This window comes from Capsicum annuum, chromosome 9, assembly GCF_002878395.1.
Source record: "Capsicum annuum cultivar UCD-10X-F1 chromosome 9, UCD10Xv1.1, whole genome shotgun sequence".
NCBI lineage: Eukaryota > Viridiplantae > Streptophyta > Magnoliopsida > Solanales > Solanaceae > Capsicum > Capsicum annuum.
In genome coordinates, this window is record NC_061119.1 from 127,421,307 (window position 1) to 127,434,602 (window position 13,296).

A 13,296-nucleotide genomic window follows, 5' to 3' on the forward strand; every position below is an offset into this window, starting at 1 on the left:
TGAGTGTACAACCACCTTACTACCCAATAAATAGGCCCAATTTTTTTCATAAGCATATACCACCATGACCAACTCTTTTTCTATACTAGTATAGTTATATTAGGCATCATTTAATGATTTGCTAGCATAGCAAAATAGTTGAATTAACTTTTCTCTTGTGTGGCCTAACACCGCACCTGTGGCAACGCCACTCACATCATACATTACTTCCAAAGGCATGGACCAATTCAGAGCTACGATGATAGGAGCCGACATAAGAAGCTCCTTAATATAATTAAATGCTCTTAAACAATCACCATCGAATTTAAACTTCACCTCCTTTTCAAGGAATTTTCACAAAGGGTAAGCAATCTTCATAAAATCCTCAATGAAATGCCTATAGAACCGAGTGTGACAAAGAAAACTTTTAATACCTCTCCATGGAGATGGATGGAGGTAATTTAGCTATCACTTCAACTTTTGATTGTTTGACTTAGATGGATTTACATGAAATCTTTTGGCCTAGCACGATGCCTTCTGTGACTATGAAATGGCACTTTTCCTTATTCAAAACAAGATTGGTCTCCACACACCACTCAAGGACCTTACTCAAACGATTAAGGCAAGATTTGAATGATTCACAAACCATGGATAAATCATCCATGAACACTTCCATGGTATCCTCTAACATGTCAGAGAATATAGACAACATACACCATTGAAAGGTAGTGGGTGCATTGCATAGCCCAAAGGGTATGATTTTAAAGGCTAAGGTCCCATAGGGACATGTAAATATGGTCTTTTCTTGATCTTTTGGTGCAGTACAAATTTGATTATAGCATGAATATGCATAAATGAGATAATACCATCTAGCCACGACTAATCGATCCAATATTTGGTCCATGAAAGGCATAGGAAAGTGATGTTTTTCAATCTAAGAATTTAATTTATGATAATCCATACATAACCTCCAATCAGTGAACAGACGATGGTCATAAGACCATTGTTTTGATTTGGGAATGCCGTTATACCACCTTTCTTGGGTACGTATAGGACCATACTAACCTATGTACTATTTCAAATTAGTAGATAACACCCACATCAATCCATTTTATTATCTCCTTCTTGAATACCTATTTCATTGGTGGGTTAAGTCTTATTTAGTGTTCCATACTATGAATATGATCAACCTCTACTATGATTTTATGAGAGTGAATTTTGGAAGAAATCCCTATGATGTCTTCTATGCTCCACCCAATAGCATGCCCAAAAATTTTCACAATAGATTTCAAGATCTCTACTTGACAAGGCAATAGGTCATTTGAAATAATGATTAGCAAAGTATTGTTCTCACCTAAGAATATATACCGAAGATATGAAGGCAATGGCTTAAGTTGAAGTTAAGGCGTTTCAATAGGAAGGTTTGGCAGGTGGACTTTCACAATTTTTTCAAAACAAGATCCAACTTGCAATGATTTTTAGTATAAGAGCTAAGACCAGTTAATGAAGCAACCACCTCATCATATTCTTTAACTACCTCACTCCTTATTTTCCACAATACACTCACAAAGGGGCAATATACAAGGTCTACCTCCATGGTCTAATTCACTTCATCATCAATCACATTGATCACCAAAACAACTTGTAAATCTATGGGTTGTTTCATGGACTTACACACATTGAAAGACATCTCTTTATTGTTTACCCAAAACTTTATTTCACCATATTCAACATTAACTAAATCCCATTTGGTAGTCTAGAATGGCCTACCAAGAATGACGAAGACCTCATGATAAACTTTATAATCTAGAAAGACTAAGTCGGCACAAAGGATAAAGTGGTCCACCATTGCAAGAATATCATACAACACACCCAAGGCTTCGTGATAGAACGATCGGTCATTAAAAACCTCATTATAGTAGACTTGGGGGTCCCCAAGCCTATCTTCTGAAACATGGCAAATGGAATAAAATTAATATTTGCTTCAAGATTACACAATGCTTTTTTCAATTTGTACACCCCAATAGTGCAAGGAATAGTGAATGCACCTGAGACTTCCTTCTTCACCACCATTGAAAAGACGTTATAGCTCAACAACTATTGCTCACATCAGTAGTTTCAAAATCCATGACTCATTTCCTTGTGACCTAGTCCTTCATGAATTTATCATAATCGAGCATCTCTTGTAAAGCTTCCAAATATGGTATATTCATTGATAGGCTGCTAATTTTGCAAGGAATTTCTTGAACTTGGTATCATTGTCCTTCTTCTTGAGTCTTATAGAAATGGAGGAGGAACTTTGATTTATGGCATAGAGACAACTGCCATTTCTTCTAGCTTTAAAGTTTAACTATCATCCACTTATGGAGCTTCCTCACTTTCAACCATTTCTTCCTACCTTCGACTTTTAAACAATTGTCTCATTAATATTTGGAACATCATTATTTGACTTTTATAGTCACTTTCTCTTTCCATTGGTTTTTTCATCACTTCTCTTTTCATTGGGTTGTTGATCAAGATCAACAATATATTTACCAAGAGATTGACAACTTCTTGTGACAATAGCCATAATGTGACCATCATATTTAGGATTAACAATTGTGTCACTAGGTAATCCACCTTTTGTCTTTGCATTGAGATGAGCCAAAATTTACTCAATTGAGGTTTAAGCTGCTTGATGGAGGCTGCATAAGAGGTCACCATTTGATTGAGTTGTGAGGATCACTTTTTATATCTGTCAACATCCTAGCACTACCTTCAACACCCATTAAGATATTAGAAAGTACATCTTCACTCTTGAACTTCTTCATATCAGCAAAGCTTAATGCTTTACCCTTGTCCCAATCATGTCGAGAAATATACCAATCATGGTTTCTATCCTTATCTCTCCAATCACACTCTCTATCATGATCTTTATAACACCAATCTCTATTATGATAATGATTTTTCCATTCATGGTCCTCTAATTCATGATCCATTTCCTTCTAACCTTAATTCCAATCTTACCTTTGATAGGTAGGTGAGCACCCCCCCCCCCCCCCCGATTGGGTTTGACAAAAATTGAAGTTACTCATTAAGGGATTCCACTTCCTCATCATCATAAGCTTTAACATGCTTAGAGGCAAAGACATTGACCACTTTTGGAGGATCTCCCATTACATGTTTGGTGAGAATATCTAGTTGAGTCATCACTTTACCCATATTCTTATCTCTTTCTTCATCCTTTTTTTTTATTGACTTACAAAATATGTAAGGGAAACCCTATGGGCAACTTGGTATCTCTTGTATGCCAATGTTGACTTTACTTGGTCACTTTATCTAGTAAAGTTACTACAATACCATAAGATTTTATGATAGGTCCTCCAACCATATTATTGGCTACTGTCCTGGTCAATGGGCCCAAAGCCCTATACAAGATTTGAATAAGCATTTTATCTAGGACCTCATAATTTGGGAATTGCATTAGCTTCTTGTTAAACATTGTCAAGCCTCATCAAATGGTTCCCATTAAGTTGGTAAAAGTTCTCATCCCTTAGTTGCAACATCCATGGGAAGGAAAAAATCAATATAAGAATCTTTCCGTTAGCTCAACCCACGAAGTGATAGATCACATGAGTGACTCACGTGACCATAAGACCATTTTTCCTATTAATGAGAATGGGAAAAGATGCAAATAGATCAATTCTTTAGATATGTGGGTGATATCAAATGAAAGAAACACACAAAATTCTTCAAGTGTAGATTGGCATCCACATGTGGTTGACACCCAAATAATCCTTTCATTTGTAGAAAATAAAGGATCACATTAGAAATATGAAACACTCTATTTCTGGCCATCGGTGGAATGCAAATAACACTAGCTCAGACTGCCTTTTTGAGGTGATTATCGTCCTTGAGATACCCATCAAAAATACCATTATTGATACTGTGTTGGCTCATTGTATCAAGTAAATTATGTCCATCACCTGAGAAAGACCAAAAATAACAAATAATGTAAAATAAAGACTACGACCTACTCAAAATGATTAGTAACACTAAAAGAATGAAAACTATATTTCACTTCCTGTAAACGACACCAAAATTTTATGATGCTCAAATTACACCTGTAAGGTATAACCAATCATCATCAATATATTTAACCCAATAAGAGTTGGGGTTAAATCCATAAGGAATGAGAACATAAATTTCAAACTTAAGTGTTAGAAGCTACTAGAAGTTGGCTCGTAATGTAGTGTAAATCATATAACAAAGTAAAATTGGGGGGATTCGTTTAAATATTTTCAGAGTTAATAATTTTTTCATGATGAGAATGTATTTTCAATGCTAGAAATAATTAGAGTTTAACCAAATGTGGAATGAGACTTGGGGTTATTCTATTCTAAGGGTGGGTTTATGCATGGGTAATTGAATATTTACCAAAATTTAGATAAAAGTTATGGGTGGGCTAGATTAAAGGTCTTTAGTGTCAATTTTTCAATCAAACACCAAAATCTCACCAATGGATTCTTTCGAACACCTCACTAAGTGTAGAAATTTGAGAAATCTATGGACCCCAATTAGTATCCTTACGTCTAAGAGATACCATTAAATAATGTAAATAAAGTTATTATTTAGACCCATTCCTCACCCTCATCCCCTTTGTCAAGGATGATAAGGGTTCAAGGATAACTAGAGTTTCCCACCTCTAATTCTCAACTAAACCATGGAATAGATGTAAGAACCCATATAAATTAGCTAATTAGGAAAACAAATAAACATCACTTATACCATAATCAAAACTTATTCACGCACAACCCCAAGCAAAGAAATTAGCTACTCATAAAGAGAGAAAATAGAGATATACCTAAATTCTCCTTATATTGATCCATTGAATCACAATTTAATACAATATTCAAGCTCTGGATTCAATAAATCTTGAGATAAAATCACTAATTTTTCACCTAGAGTCTTACTCTTATGTTTCAAGAATTAGAAAGCACAAGAATGGAGGTTTTGAGCTCAAAACCTCCAATTTAGACCTAAAATTCACGTTCTACAAAAATTACAAAAATGTCACCGCACTGGTAACCTGCTGGAAAAGGTGCCAATGCATGTGGCTGACCAATGTCCATAGGTCACTCTTGTAGATGACACTGGTTCTTCAAATCAGTCACTTGCATGCGCAGGTCCATCATATGCGTTCATAGGTAGCTCCCGACAAGCCTAAGTGAACTTTTAAGCTTCTTTTATTTTGTTTTCAACCTCCAATTGACTTGTATGACTTGCTCAACTTGATATTCAAACTTTACCTACACAAATAAGCATTATAACATGAGAATAATCTCAAATCAATGGAAAACATGATAATTCAAGCTTAAAAAGTACTAACTAGTCGTCAAATTGGCGACTTATCAATGCATATAGCATATTTTGAACACATTATTTTCTCACCACAAGCACTTAACATCAAATCAAACAAGGCATAACAATCCACTTCCTATGTTTCTTATTGACTTCTATTGGTTGAACATTTTATCCCAACTTTTTCACATTAAAAGATACCAATTGAGACCAAGTAGTCCTAATTGTGATGATTGTGATACCAATTGGAATCAACTAGGTACCAATTATACTCAACCCGTGGATATGACATTGAGATGGCATGATAGGAAAGAATAAAGTGAGATAGATTACTCGATGCCATATAGCTTCATACCAATTTTATATAGATGTCAACACACTAATTCATAGGACTCTACTCAACATTTGTTATTGTACTGGAAGATCGGTAACCTGAGCTTTAATACCATCCTTGTCACGACCATCCCATCAAGTTATGTTGGGCACCTACCTACACCTACCCTAGATAGGCGAACCCTGATAAGCATATAAAGAAACAAATATGAAAGTTAAAATGATAAATACTTAATTAATTAAATATTCACCATCTGAATGTCTAATCAAGTTGAAATATTATTACTCATTTAATTCCTCTCAAAATTTATTTTAATACACCATTTAGGAAAAGTAGATATGGAAAATAACTACAAGTGATGGCCCCAAAACTAGACTAAACTAGTATAAGAGTACTAGATAAGGAGTAGGGACATTCATGATACAACATCCATGTAGAATAGAAATAATAGGAGCTACTACTGAGTGATCGACATTGCTGCTAGAGAAACTCCAACTGACCTGCACCATAGCTATACCCCCGAGTGAAGGTATAGTAAGTATAGCATCAGTACAACCACACATACTGGTAAGCATCATCAGCTGAATATGGTTAGAAACAAATAACATCAATAATAAATATGGAGAAACCACAACATCAAGTAAATTTCCAATTTAGAATCCCCAAACTATCAAATCTTAATATCCCTCCTTTAGCATCTCTATGACCTACCCTTAGCATCTTTGTGACCTTTCTTTCATTTAATATTTTTGTATATCTTTCTACTTTTACTACTCATTGCCACTGGTATCTCATTTTCTCTCACATCAGTGCACCTTCATAGAGCTTACAATTCCTTAAGCTCTAATCAATTAAGTTCTCACAGTGCTCGTAATCACAAGACTAACCAATAGAATAATATCTCCAACCCGGTCTACTCAAGGACCCTATTTGCAGTTATAACCCCTTCCATAATTCCCCACAACAAGGCATCACATAAGAATATATAAAATAAATCACGTTTAAATATATAAATGAATGCATGCATGCAATATGTGTGCATCATCTCTCCTTATCCTATCAACATCATAATGTACTGGCGTGGTACTTGACCCATTATCAAAGTATTTCATATTGGTATGATGTGGTACCAAATCTATTATCATAACACATCATATTAAATTGGCATTGGACCCAACCCATATCGTAACATACCATATCATACCGAAGTAGTATCTGACCCATTATCAGAATATATAATATTGTATTGATGTGCTAACCGACCCATCACCTCAATATCTCATCACAATGCATATGAATATGAGAAAAAATTCAATAAATCATTGTTTATGCAAATGTGACCACAAGTTCATGCCTAATATACTTACTTTCAATCCAGTCTACAATTACGTCAACTATCTAATTATTTTATTCGGTGACCTTAGTTTTTCACATAATATCACAATTAGGACTTACCAAGCACCCCATCGAGGCTATCATCACCTAAATTCATATTATTATGTGTTTTATCTCTGATCATACCCTAACCTTAAGATTTTATATTATCTTTTAACTAAAGCAAACACGAATTATGACAATATGACAAGCAATGCCAGCACTGTAAACAAGTTAACCTTAATACCTTTTTATTCACTATCTAGTCTTCTAACAATACCTTTTTACTCACTATCTCATCTTCTAACAATATTTTTAACTCACTATCTCATCTTCGAAACTCTAAAAGTATCAATCATGACAATCAAGACACTAGGACTAAACAAGTTTTTCATTAACGCATTTCAGACATTTAAGCATTTACACACTAGTCGGGATGCCCTAATATTTTGTTTTACCATTTTATATTATTTTGTTCAACTTTCCACCCTACTTCACCGTGAGTGATAATAAACTATGCCTCTCTCCCTGTATATCTAACCATCACTTATTTTGAACAACCCTAACACAAGATACATAAATCAATAAATTTAATTCTATCCAAATTTTAATATGTCCATCCAACCAACTTCGTTCCCTAAGGAATAAAGCATAATACCCCTAATATAACTATTAATATTAAATGTATCTAGCCTAAGTCTACTATCTAGAACTTAAACCTAATCTTACCTATTAGACTAAGCATACTACTATGGAGAGGAGTGAGTTTTTTCACATATGCTAGGTGTATTCCTATATCGGGTGTATCTCAAAACCACTCGCATAAACCTTAGCCTTTGAAATCTCATAGATTTTTCATAGTATTTTTGGAGAAAGGGGGTGTTCTTGGGAATAAAAAGAAATAAGGGTTTTAAAAATCTCTCGGCTGGCACACTGCCTGTTATCGATGCAGTACTTAATCGACCATTGAAGTGGCTACATTTAGGCTTGCCCAACCTAAATTTTGGGACTCTTGGCCTACTTTATTTAGACTCTTATTTTCTTATCGATTTAATTTTTTCCTAATCTATTTTGAGCATATTGTTCAGCGTAAATTATTTTTGGGGCATTTTCACATGTAACGATGATTTGGATCGTTACATCAAGTATCAAGATAACATTTAATATACTTAAGTAGGTAACAAGAGTACAATTTTAAAATTATACACAAACTTTAGTCTTTTAACATATAAACAGTCCAACTATATCTTGACGAGTTTAAATGTAACCTAAATAATTATTTTAAGTTCCTCAGCTTATACACTAGAATATACAACCTAGAACACACCATTAAATACCTTTTAAATTTCTAGTTACTCCAGAATGTTGATACAAATCAATATTAATATCAAAAGTATGCCCAGATTATGCAAATTACACTAAAATATTAAAATAGTAAACTTGGACAGTCCTACTATCTAGTGTTATAACTTAGTTTTGAAAAGGTAAATGAAAAAACAAAGATTTGTAACCCGCATGAAAGTTGTAAGTTTATGTCTTGTGGCTGCAAAGAGTCTAGAATCACCAAAAGATACACTTTGTACAAAAAGATATCATCAAAATACTAATAGTGGAAACATGTTTAAGTTACTTACATATAGCGTATCATAGATCTAAATCACCAATATTTCCTTATAATGTTTGATTGCATATGAAATATCATTATGACTAGATTTTATCCAATTATTTACTTTTCAAATAGGCACAATGTTAAAACTTTCCCAAAAGGAGATAACCACTTCAAAATAGGCTAGAACTATACAATCTAAAAGTTCTGCAAGACATTCTTCTGTGGAACACTAAATTTAGGATTTATTAAACAATGGAATCATGCCTAAAAAATAAGAATAGCCTTGACATACCTTATACCTAATATTATCGAAGCTACACAAAGTTGTGCTCAAGTATCCTTTTAAACTCGAAACAAATCATACTATAACATAATTATTTTAACACATAAAATCTAGACTCATAGCTTCTAATCACTATCACATTCCATACCAAATTCTCTCCCATAATCGCCTTTAAGATAACATACCGCTTTATAAGTAACTCGTATGTGATCATAATTTTTTCATACTACAGTTATTATGTCATGATTAATCAAACCATTATCAAAATCTAATAACCACGATAATATATATATAACCACCTCTTATCTTTCAACTAAAAATAGAACTAAAACCACCTAAATATGACTCTTCAATCTGAATAAATATATAATAACCAATTCTTCGATAGCACGCTACATCCAAGATTATAAATCTTAAGAAATCATGCAAAATAAAATAAATAGTATTACAAAATTTATCTTTTCTCCTTGATACTTCATAAATCTTCTATCCAAGCATTTTCTCCTACTACAATCAAAGAATAACAATTTATCGCCATTGTAAAATACCACACTATTCACAAGCGATTTACTTTCCCAGGAAATTACGAATGCAGAAAATAAAACTTAGCAAAGAATTAAAGCTAAGAAACTATTACCTCTCAAAAAAGAGCCCTTAATACCCCACCTCTACAATGTGCGACTCTACAAAAATCACTACGATGAAAAAACCATGCCAAACGCCGATGGAATCAAACTTGGAAAGATACCCTCTTGAACATGTAGTAAATATATAAAGTAAATAACATGTTCTAGTAAGAACTTTATCAAGATGAAAGCCTGTAAATTTGTAGAAATTTATGTAGAAATTTTTTGTCGAAGGAAAGAAGAATGAGTTGTAAGAATAGGAGTAGAAAATATTTCACTTATATGTTGTAGTAATAATAGTATCAGTTCCTGCATTTGTTATGAACTTCATATGACCCTTTTATCTAACCATAAATAATAGATTTGCAAAATATAATAGGATAGCTTCACCTTGAATGAATCTAGATGCATACAAAATGTCATCCATAATAATATATATGCTAACATAACATTTGGGTAACTATAAAATGCAATATTCTCTTATTACTAAGTATTACTTTTACTAATATATACAAGCCGCTTGGGAGCAGTTGAGCATTGTCCTGCCAGCTTGCCTCCCAAGGGATATTTTTGTCATCACATAGAATTTTATATGTGGTAACCTAATTTTATATGTGTTGATCTCTTGTTTCACCATCTGCACGTGTAAGAATGAAAACAAAAAGCTCGTATCTCAGTTTTAGTCTAATCGCTGAAAAAAATATTTTAACCTAATCATCTTCTTTATCGTTGAGCTCTTTCTTCTCCTCAGGTGAGCGTGCACAGCTGTTATAGTTATGCTGCTTTGTGATTCATTTTACACATGGCTAAATTGTTGTTGCAATTTTAAGGTTTTAATTTTTTCTTCAATCTTGTAATGAACCTCACTTTTTTCCTCCATGTTCTTTCACTTGGTTTGATTATTTGTAAAGATTAGTATTTTCCCTTCTAGTTTTCTCTTTGTCTTAGCATTTTTCTTCAGTTTTTAGATTTGTAAGGGAGATGACATTGATGAAAACAATAGAAATTTATTTTGTTCTTATCTCAATTTAGGCAGTGGGTAAAAAAGAATTAAATTGCCCCTCACGAAGAAGGCATGTTGATCCGGCGTAGGTCATTGTAGAATTTCCTTATCTTTTTTCTTTTGTGGGCCTGTAAAATAGGGTTAATTAGAGTCTTATATTCATATATTAAGGGGATATTATATTGCTTTTTGAAGTATATTAAGCATATTTTTGTAGTTCTTAATCTTGAATTAGATCTATCTTTATTCCTAATTGTATTAGTTATGCTTAGTTATTCAATTGATTGGTTTTGCTCTATGCTTTTTCATTTGTATTTTATCTCTGTTATCTTTTCCTATGTTAAGGGTTTGTGTTAAGAAGCAATGATCAATATGAGCATTTTACCAAAATTTTCATATTAATTGATGTATGGTTTTAGGCCTTAAAAAATTATTTGAGAAGTAAGTAATTAGTGTTGAGGGTAGAACAGGAAAAGAAATATAGTTTTCTTGTTATATGCTAGCAGTGACAAGTAAAATGGAATTAAGAGAGTAGTTTTTAAAAATGAAATTTTGCTACTTTGAAATAAAATGGAAAATGATCATTGTTTGAGTGTATAGTACATTCATTTTGTCCGTTAATTGCTATTTAGTTTGGATTAATTAGATGGAACAGTTAATATGAAAAATGAATATGCATTTTCCAAAAACTCATCACTGTGGAGAATGGCATACTTGCTATAGTTGATAGAAATGATTTGTCTTCTACTCATGGAAGATAGAATTTTGTCTTGATCTGCATTAGGTTCTCTCAGATTAAAAGAAATATAAATATTGTTAAGAAAATTAATTTGTTCTCTTTAGGGGTTTAGCATACATCTTTAGGATGTTCAATAGAATTGGTAAGACCATCAAGTTATGTGATATAGTTATCTTATGGTAGTCAAAGAAATTTCAATTCTCCATATTTCAGTTACATATGTGTTGAAGATGTAAATAATTTGATTCCTGTAGAAAATACATTTAAAATAGCTGAATGGATAAGAGCACATTAGAGATTTACAACGGAGAGGGTGATCCAACTGGGGATGCTACATAGAAAATTTTTTATTGACAGGTAAAGTTGTTAAACTGATCAATTTGATGGTGAAGAATCATGTCATAGTGAATATTATCACATATGCTTTCAGCTTATCGAATTATCAATCCTTTTTAAGTTGTTGCAGACAATGTTTCATCTCTCATTGTCGTTGTTTTTCTGAACCTATTTAAAAAAAATTGTGATAATGCTAAGGCCAGTAATTCATTGGCACTGCCACTTGTTCAACAATCTTATTTTTTATTTCTCCTGCCCTTTCCTTTTGTATCATTAATTTCTTTTATTCTGTTAAGGTAACTGCTTGATTTATTTGTCATTATTTTGCATCTATTGATTTTTGCTATTACTGGGTGGTTTTTTTGTTTGACTTTTATGTTGTGCAATTGTAGCCATATGAAGTACTTATTGAAGTGTTCACCTTTCATTTTATGTCGAATTATTATGCTAGCAACACTGAGTCTTTAATGATCTTGCGCATCCAAGGGCTACCAAATATAGTGTATATATCACAATGTTTCAATCGCTCCTCATTGTGATACCTACATGAAATTCGTATACAAGTAAGAAATCATGTGTCCATTCTTTACAGAAACAACAAGGATATGCAATGAGTTGTTTCTAACCTTGGTTGGATTCTTGGAATAACCATGCTTCTTAACAGTGTTCAGCCTTTAATATCAGGTGTTTCTTTTATCCTGTTTTTACTGTCCCTGTTGTTAAAATTGTGTTCATTTTTTTAGTTCTTATTTTTATCTGATTTTACAAATAATGTTTTACTGGTGTTGCTATTGAAGGTGGATGGTAAGGTTTAGTGTCTTATATCAATTTGGGATCTTACTACGTCTTTGGTATTCCTCTAGGATATAATCCTAGTTATGTGGCTAACTTGGGAGTCATGGTAAATAACCTATCATTTTGAAAATATATATATTAAGTACATCAAATTTTAATCTCACTATGCATTTATAAGTACATTTTTATAGGAAACTACAGGTCATGAATAGTTTCACTTTGTTTTATGACAGAAATGAAATTTGTCCCAATTATGAGTTTTTGATTGCAGGGTCTTTGGGGGGAATTGTGAAAATCTGCTATAATACAAGAATGCAAGGAGCTTGGAAAATAATAGTGGAAGCTTAATGAATTATAATTCAAAGCTAAGAAGTAATGCTTCATTTTCTTGTTTTTCTATGACATGATGTATCACCATCTACTATATTATCTTAGACTTTATTCAATATGGTATTGCAAAATAAGCTTGAATAATAATGGTGGAAGGTCGACGAATTGTGATTTAGAAGTTAAGAAGTAAAGGTTAATTTTCTTGTTTTTTTATGAAATTATTTATGGCAATGTACCATATTATCTTGGAGTTTATTTGTTTTGAAATTTTATATGAATGGTAGATATAATGGTTCAGAGACTCAAGAAAATCATATTCAAGGGAGTTTTGTTGTTGATAAGTCAGTTGGAGATTTGGACGTCACCTGATTGTTTGATCAATTGATCCTGAGGTAAGCATCCCAAATTTTCTGTAGAAGGTATAAAGGATAACTAATTCTAAGATTAATTTTTATGATTAGTTTATTCCATATTCGATTGGGATAAAATTGCAGGATAAATTATCCCGAGGTTAATTATCCAAGCAGCACCTTACGTGTACATGACTT

At 32.8% G+C, this 13,296-nt stretch overlaps 1 long non-coding RNA gene across 1 annotated transcript; it reads left to right on the plus strand.

The window, feature by feature from the left end:
* The first annotated feature begins 10,182 nt into the window (after positions 1–10,182).
* LOC107856609 lies at positions 10,183–13,141 on the plus strand. The gene is made up of 4 exons (XR_007044676.1): positions 10,183–10,296; positions 11,542–11,644; positions 12,690–12,790; positions 13,033–13,141. It is a non-coding gene; the product is annotated as an uncharacterized LOC107856609 (long non-coding RNA).
* The last annotated feature ends 155 nt before the right edge of the window (positions 13,142–13,296 follow it).